Genomic DNA, 8793 nt, shown 5'->3' with positions numbered 1-8793 from the left:
GGCTGGGGGCGCGGGGTCGTTCTCGGGAGCCAGCCGCCTCGCCCTCCGCCCGGTGGGGCTGCAGGGGGCGCAGGGCCACGAAGCCGGGCCCGGAGCTGCGGCGCCCCTGCCGGCCTTCGGCCCGGAGCCCGAGCCGCGCGCCCACAACCTGGCAGAGCGCCGGGAGCCGCAGCCTCCAGACCCGAGCGCGCAGGCGGCAGAACGCGCGGAGGGGCGGGCGCCAGCGAGCCCAGCGCCAGGGGCCGCGCCCGCGCCCGGGCTTCAAGGGCACCGCGGGGCCGCGCCGAAGCCGACCCGAGCCTCGGGATCCACCGCCCAGCGCCCCCCCCCCGCCAGGGCCCCGCCCCGCCCGACCTGCCCAGGGCCCCACTCCGCCCACTCAGGGCCCCGCCCGGCGCCCAACCCGCCCACCCTGCCCAGCGCCCCGCCCACCAGGGCCCCGCCCCGCCCTGCCCGGAGCCCCGCCCACCAGGCCCCGCCCCCACCTGCCCGCGCCCCCGCCCACCCAGGGCCCGCCCCCACCTGCCCCGCGCCCCGCCCACCCAGGGCCCCGCCCACCCCATGCCCCGCCCCCCACCTGCCCAGCGCCCCGCCCACCTCAGGCCCCGCCCACCTCAGGCCCCCGCTCCACCCCCCCGCCCCGCCCTGCCAGCGCCCCGCCCACCCCAGGGCCCCGCCCACCCAGGGCCCCGCCCCCGCCCCCGGCCTGCCCGGCGCCCCGCCCACCCCAGGCCCCGCCCCCCACCTGGCCAGCGCCCCGCCCACCCGGGCCCCCGCCCCCTTCTGCCCGGCGCCCCGCCCACCCCCAGGCCCCGCCCCCACCTGGCCAGCGCCCCCGCCCACCCCAGGCCCGGCCCACCCAGGGCCCCGCCCCGCCCGCCGCCTGTCCCGGCCCGGGCCGCCCGCCGCCGTCACTCTTCTCAGCTGTCGCGGCAGCGGACGCGGGGACTCCGGCTCCGAGGTCAGTGGGCCCCGAAACCCGACTTTATTCCCGCAGGGCGCGGGTCGGGACGGGTGGGACCGCGGTGGTGCGGCTGTCGCGGGCCCCGCTGGGGGGGGGTGCTCCCGGCAGGCGACCCGCCCCGGCCCCGCCGCGCGTGGGCTGCCCGGTCGGCACCCTGCCCTCGGGAATGCCTCGACGGAAGCTCGAAATGCCCCCGAGCTCGGGCCCGCGACCTCCAGCTAATCCATTGGTTTCTGGGAACGATTTCCAACCTCAGCGGCATCGACGCAGGTGCAGCCCCGTGAGCTGGGGTAAGTAAGTGGGAGATGAACGTCGGAAGGCCGTCCCTCCCGAGGAGCTGGCGCCTAAGCCAGCGGCGGACCCCGGCTCACCTGGTTGACGCCGTGTGGCCAGAGGTTCGCCCCGGGGGTCGCCGACCGTGAGCCCGCCAGGTGCCCGAAATCCCCCGGAGGAGGCGGGAGGCAGCGCCGCGCCACCGGCCCTAGGGGGCTCGTCCCTGCTCGCGCGCCGCCTGGCTCCCGGGGACTTGCTGTCAGCCCTGGTTGGTCCCTTGGGTGGGGGACACGTCTGCCTCCAAATGCCCCGGCGGGTGTGACAGCGAGAAGCGCCGGAAACCAAACGCCCTGGCCCGGCGGCCCTGGGGTCAGGGGAATCCGTGAGGCCGGTTCGTGCCCTTGTGACAAGGTGATGCTGCTTGGGCCGCTTTTCCTCCTGTCGCTCTCACAGCCCCGTGGCTGGGCCCGTGTCCTCGGGCTGTTTGCTCTGGGCTCAAGGAGAAGCCCTCCCTCCCCCCCCCCCCCCCCCCCCCCCCCCCCCCCCCCCCCCGCCGGGAGCTTGGCAGGGGGCCTCCGGCCCAGCAGCTCTGGGAGGCTACCTGGGTATTATTGGCTGTGTGGGATCCACTTCCTCCTCCGCACTTAAAGGTGATTTTCCCCCAAACCCAGCTTTTAGAGTTGACCCTTCTGTGGGCCAAGGCTCCGTGTCAGCGAAGGGCACAAGGGCCCCCTGCATCCTCGGACCCTGCCAGTTCCATGATCGAGTCCTAGATCCTTAGGGAATGGGCCCTGGGCCCCGCCAGTTTCCCTAAAGAGGTGCCTGAGGAAGGTCCAGCAGACCACAGGGTGGGAGGTGGGGTGAGGAGGAGGGGGCCCTGGTGCTCAGAGGCAGGAGCAGCCTGCGGCTGCCTTGAAGGCCCTGGGCCTCCATCGCTGCCGCAGCGTACAGGAGCCCCTGGCCGCCTTTGCCCACTGAGCCAGAGCCCTGCAGGGCGCCAGGCCTGAAGGTGACTGTGGGAGGGCACGGCCACCCTTGCCGGAGGCCACACAGATCCCTTTCCTGGGCAGGGGAGAAGGCACCCACTCCTTTACAGCGTTTCGCAGGACCAGACATCTCCTGTTTCCTTGAAAACCATTTACCTGCGAGAGAGGAGCATGTAGTGGCCATGACCCCACCCTGTCAGGAGCCCTAGGAGAGGCCTCTGGTTGGGGGGGAAGGACCAGCAGTACCTCGTGCTTATCACTTTCTACTTGCGGAATGGAAGAGAGGTGGCCAGGATATCTAGAGGTGGTGAGGGAACTCGAACCCTGTGCCCTCTGGGAGAATTGGGAGGGGACAGCCATTTGCTGCTGGCCTGGTGGACTGACATCATGGGAATCTGTTCAGAGTGTTCTGTGGAACTGGTCCAACCCCGAGCATGTCCTCTGTTTTGGGGTGACTTTCTGGAAGGAAAGCTGGCACGTGGTCCTCCCGTTGGCCTTCCACTGCCCTCCAGCCCCAAGGAGTTCAAACACATGGACGCGGCGCCTGGCCCGGCCAGGAATAACTCTGAGTCAGCAGAAAGGCACCCGGGACATCTCGCTCCAGGACAGTCAGGGAGACCAGGAATCTCCAAATCGAGGCAGTGACAGACCAAGGCCTCCACATTCTAGAAAGTGACAGAACCAGACAAAACTCTTCCACCAGGTCCCAGACTCCCAGTATGCCTACCTAGGCCGGAGAGATGGCTCTTGGGCACTCTAACCAAAAGCCTTCATATGCTGGTTTCTTGGTTTTTTACGGAGAGGGCAAGTAGCAACAAACATAATATTATTGCCTTCTGCTGAGACCTTCCCCCAGATAGAAACCTCCCTGGCTCAGAGCCCAGGATTTTTTTTTTTTTTTTTAAGATTTTATTTATTCATGAGAGACACAGAGAATGGAGAGAGCGAGAGAGAGACACAGGCAGAGGGAGAAGCAGACTCCATGCGGGGAGCCCACTGCGGGACTCAATCGCTGGTCTCAGAGCCCAGGATCTCTGCCAGGTTTTATCCCCGGTGCTATAAACAGTGCTTTTCAAATCAGGAGCCCTAGAGGTGTTCGGGGTTAAGGAGACAGGCAGACGGTTTCTATGGGGTGAGGGCTAGAGACCACCGCCCTCCTCATCCCTGCAATCCCTACTGCTGCATAAGGGAGGGCACAGGAGGGGCGGAGAGAGAAGACAAGCCCATGGCCCACCTCCGCAGCCAAGGCAGGCTGGCCCCGCATCCCCTGCATGGCTGGCAGGCACGGTGGTCACCTGATAGCCCAGTGGGGTGGACAGAGAAACCCTGATATCTGGGCTACCTCTGGAGCCTGAGGACAAGGAAAGGGCATGGTTTGTAATATTCTGGGACTCTGCGGAGTCACCTGCTTTGAGGTGACGTTCCTGTGCCTGGGAGCTCTTTTGATAAATGCATTTCTACAAGTCTTGGGGAGTCTGAGGGCAGGGTCCTGTGGTCTTTTTTTTTTTTTTTTTTTTTTTTTAAGATTTTATTTATTCTTGAGAGACATAGGCAGAGGCAGAAGCAGGCTCCATGCAGGGAGCCCAACGTGGGACTCGATCCTGGGACCCCAGGATCAGGCCGTGAACTGAAGGCAGGCGCTAAACCACTGAGCCACCCAGGGAATCCCACTCCCAGGTCTTAAATCACAGATGCTTTCCCTCCAACTACTGGTCAGTGCAGGGCTGCCAGTGAGGTGCTGCGATTTGCAAGGATCCCAAATTCAGGGCTAAAGACACACGTAGCTTTCAATCCCAGCTCTTTCAACCTACCCTAGACCTGGAGCAGGTCACCCAACCTCTCTCGAGCCTCTGTTTCCCCAACTACAAAATAATGCTTCCTTGTCGGGATTGTTGCAAAGACTGAAAACACTGTTTGTAAGGTTCCTTACATGGTGCCTGCTCATGATAGGAGTTCAATAAATGTTAATTTAAAAAAAATAAAAAAGCTTTGGGCACGCAGGGATGGAAAGGACATCCCAAGTGGAAAGGCAGAGCGAAAGTTCACCTGGGGGCAAGATCCCCTGATATAACAGGGGTCTGGAGAAGAACTTAGGAGCCCAGGTGGTTAAATCCATTTAGTGAAATCAGATGCTGGTTTTCGGAGCAGGTTCAGTGGATCTGAATGTATGCAGTGGTTTCCTTCTTAAATGTAGGCTTATTCTCAGCTTACAGATAAAACAATTAAATGAAACACTTGAAATGCTAAAAGCATAAGCTAAAATGAACAAACATTCAGAGAAGGGGTGGACCAGTGCTGGTTGGGATAATCAGGGTTGGCTTTTGGAAGAGAGTAGTAACCCTCCCAGACCCTTAGGGTCATCAAGGGAGAAGGGCCTGGCATGTAGTCAGTGCTCACCGCAGCCTGTTAACCCTCACAACACCTGGGGGGAGGTCTCCTCAAGCCCTTCTAGAGATGGAGCTGCTAAGGCTCAGATTCCCAGACCCAGCAGGGGCCTGTGAATCCCCTGTGAAGCTTTCTTCAAATACACATGTGATGGCCCCATTCTTTTTTTTTTTTTTTTTTTAGATTTTATTTATTTATTCATGAGACACACACACACACACACACACAGAGAGAGAGAGAGGCAGAGACACAGGCAGAGGAGAAGCAGGCTCCCTGCAGGGAGCCTGACACATGGGACTCGATCCCGGGTCCCCAGGATCACGCCCTGGGCCGAAGGCGGCACTAAACCGCTGAGCTACTGAGCCATCACCCTGCCCTGATGGCCCCATTCTTGCAGAAAACACAGTCAAGAGATACAGTCTCAAAAGCTGGACTTCTTTTTTTTTTTTTTTTTTTTTTTTTTCGGGTTTTATTTTTTTTTTTATTTTTTTTTTTTTAGTTTTATTTTTTTATTTTTTTTTTTTTATTTTTTTTTTTTTTTTTCACATTTATTTAAAAGCTGGACTTCTAACACACTTCACAGTTGATGTACGTTTTAGCCTGGTACTTTTTTTAGCCATAAAATTATATAGCTTATTTTTGCAAGTGACACAATAAAGAGTTCTATTAAGAAAAACTAATAATCTGCCTCCTCCAAGTCTGTTGCTCTGACATAATCCTCTTTAGTGGTTTGAGTAACTAGTATGAAGAACTTTTGGTACTTTTTGTTCACATAAATATATGCAAATGCATATATATTTACACTGTTATAAAACTGGAACCACTCATACTCCTTACTCTGCAAGTAGTTTTTCCTTTTAACCTAAAAAATATGGCATAGACGTTAAGGGTAAGTGGAGGCAGTCTTACCTAATTCTTTAATAGCTGCGGAATATTCCACTGTATGAATGTGCCCACTTGATACAACCCTTCTCACTTTAATGGACAGACGGCTTGCAGGTTTTAGTTGTCTGTTTGCCACTACAAACAGTGTTCCATAATCATAATCATAATTGACTCTCTTCTTATATACTGGCAGCTTTATTTCTGCAGAATGGATTTTCAAAGTTTGATGCTGGGCTAGCAGCTCTGCACTTGTTAATAGATGTTTCTTGGTTCGCTTTCCAAACTGGTTGTAGTGTCTCTCTGAGCAGTGATTGGATCACAGTTGAAATGGGGATGGCTAATGTAGAGCTGCACCCTGTCACCTCCTGCCTCCCTAACCCTCCTCAGCACTACTCAGCAGGAGCCTTTTAAGGCCAAAAGAAGGCCTATCCTTGCCCTTTGCGTGGGCCTTTATTTATTGCTCCCCTCCAGCTTTATTGAGATGTAATTGGCATGTAACATTGTGTAAGTTGAAAGCATGCACTGGATACATGTATGTATTGTAAAATGATTGCCAGCATAGCATTAGCTAACACCCCTATTGCATCACGTAATTACCATTTCTATTTTGTGGTAAGAACATTTAAATCTATTCTCTTGGCAACTTTCAAGGATATAATATGGTATTTTTAATTATAATCCTTATACTGTACGTTAGATTATCAGAAATTTTTATTTTATGTTCCCAGGTTTCAGCACCAAAAACAAACAAACAAACAAACAAACAAACAAACCCACACCAACCTCCCCCCCCACACACACAAAAGACATTTTTATTTTATAACTGGAAATAATCTTGGACCAACATCTCTCCATTTCTTTCACTCCCCATCCCCTAGTAACTACCACTCTATTTCTAGGGGTTCGGTTTTTTAGACTTCATATAACTGATGCGATACTGTATTCTTCTTGGTCTGACTTATTTCACCTACACAGTGTCCTCAAGGTTCACCTGTGTTGTACCAAATGGCAGGATGTCCTTATTTCTCATGGCTAAATACTATTCCATTGTGCGTGTGTGTGCGTGCGTGAGTGTGTGTGTGTGTGTGTGACATCTGTATCCACTCATCTACTGGCAGACACTGGTTGTTTCATATTGTGGCTACTATGAAAAATGCTGTAATGAACACAGAAATGCAGCTTTCTCTTTGAGATACTGATTGCATTTCCTTTGAACATATAACCAGAAGTGGGAATGCTGGATCATGTGGTAGTTCTATTTTTTAATTTTTGAGTTATCTTCATACTGTTTTCCATAGTCACTAACCAGTCAATTGACACTCCCACCAGTTGTGCACAAAGTTCCCTCTTTTCCACATCCTCACAGTTACTTATCTGATTTTGTTTTTTTATGAAGTATAATTAACATACAGTGTTATAGTAGTTTCAGATGTAAACATATTGATTCAACATTCTATACTCACCACGGTAAGTGTAGTCACCATCTGTCACCAATGTTATCAGTCTTACTGACTACATTCCCTATGCTGTACTTTTCAACTCTGTAATTTATTTCATAACTGAAATTATGTACCTCGTAAACCCCCACCCATCTTTCCTCTGGCAACTACCAGTTTGTTCTCTGTATTTGAGAATCTTTTCAAAAACAATTGTCTATTTTTTCTTTGTTCAGTTTTATTTCTTAAGTTCTACATATAAGTGAAATCATGTGGTATTTTTTCTGTCTCTGTCTGACTTAGTTCACTTAACATTATACCCTGTAGGTCCATTCATGTTGTTGTAAATGGCAGGATCTTCTTTTTTATGGCTGAATAGTATTCCTGTGTGCATGTACACACCCCACCCTTCTTTATCCATTCATCTATTGATGGGCACTTGGGTTGCTTCTATATTCTTGGCTATTATAAATAATGCTGCAATAAACATAAAAGTACAGACATCTTTTTGAATTAGTATTCATTTTCCTTGGGTAGATACTCAGTAGTGAAATGGCTGGATCCTATGGTATTTCTATTTTCAGTTTTCAGGGACCCCCTACTGTCTTCCACAGTGGCTGCACCAGTTTGCATTTCCACCAACGAGGGTGCACGAGGGTTCCTTTTTTTCCATGTTTGCCAATACTTGTTCTTTCTTGTCTTTTTTATTCTAGCCACTCTGATAGGTGGAAGGTGATAGCTCATTGTGGTTTTGATTTGCATTTCCTTGGTGACTAGCGATGGTGAGCATCTTTTCATGCGTCTGTGCACCATCTGTGTAGCATGGACCTTTACTTAATGGTCTCCACAGGAGCAGAATTTCTGACTTGGAGCAGCTAAGTGTAATTGTCCTGCAGAAAAGCTCCTGCTCTCCAGCTCTGTGGTGCCCTGGACAAGCAGCAGGCCTGAGGAGTCCCTGCAGACGGGGCCTAGAAGGAGAAGATATTAGGACTGAAGGAAATGAGGGTTCCTAGGAGGAACCTAGGAGGAAGCCGTAGACACAGAAGCGTTGCAGTCTGGAGGGCAGAAACAGGCCTGGCCTGCCAGGGATGCACACCCCTGGAGACCAGGCATTCTCAGAAGGGGAGCCTAGGGCCAAGGGTAAATCTTGGTCAAGTAAACCCAGGAAGGCCCTAGAAGACAGCCTGATCCAGGAAATGGCCTGACTGAGGCGTAAGACAGAAGGGTGCCATCCCTGGGAAGACAAAGTCATCCCTGGGAAGAACCTCGTGTGGCCCCAGGCAGGCTCTATAATCACTTGCTCAGGCCTTTTGCGTCTCTGGTGGGTTCTCTGGTGGGTGCTCTCGGTGTGTTCAGTTGGTAATTCTGTCAGTTGAAAGGAGTGAGGAAGCCGTCAGACCACTTCCCTTGGACAAAGCTGGGCTGTTTGCTAAGGTGAAGGGCGAATGTCCTCAAACACTGTGGCAGCAGGTAGAGGTGACCTCTCAAAATTAGCACAAAGTGACATTAACAAAAGTGGACGACGAGTAGACATGTTCTCCCCTTAGTAAGTGCTGGGTGCTGTTGTGCAGACTCCACCTGGATTATCTCTGTAATCATTTTTCATCCTTATTATTATTTTCATGTTACATTTGAGAAAATAAAGACTTGGAAAGCAGAGTCATTTTCTCGGGACAATAGAGAAGTGTAAGTGGCAGAGCTGGATTCAGATGCAGACCTTCTGGCTTCAGAGCCTCTGATCATGATGCTACACCTGTGTATGTTCCTGGCCACTCACTCCCTGTCACTGCTGGTATCTAGGTAGGGCCTGTGTGAGCCCCCAGGAAAGCCGAAGGAGAGCATTTAGGAACAGGGGGATAGTTGG

The sequence above is a fragment of the Canis lupus genome, chromosome 3, assembly GCF_011100685.1.
Source record: "Canis lupus familiaris isolate Mischka breed German Shepherd chromosome 3, alternate assembly UU_Cfam_GSD_1.0, whole genome shotgun sequence".
In the NCBI taxonomy this organism is placed as follows: Eukaryota; Metazoa; Chordata; class Mammalia; order Carnivora; family Canidae; genus Canis; species Canis lupus.
The sequence above is the reverse complement of the archived record's forward strand: the minus strand, read 5'-3'. Positions refer to the sequence as shown.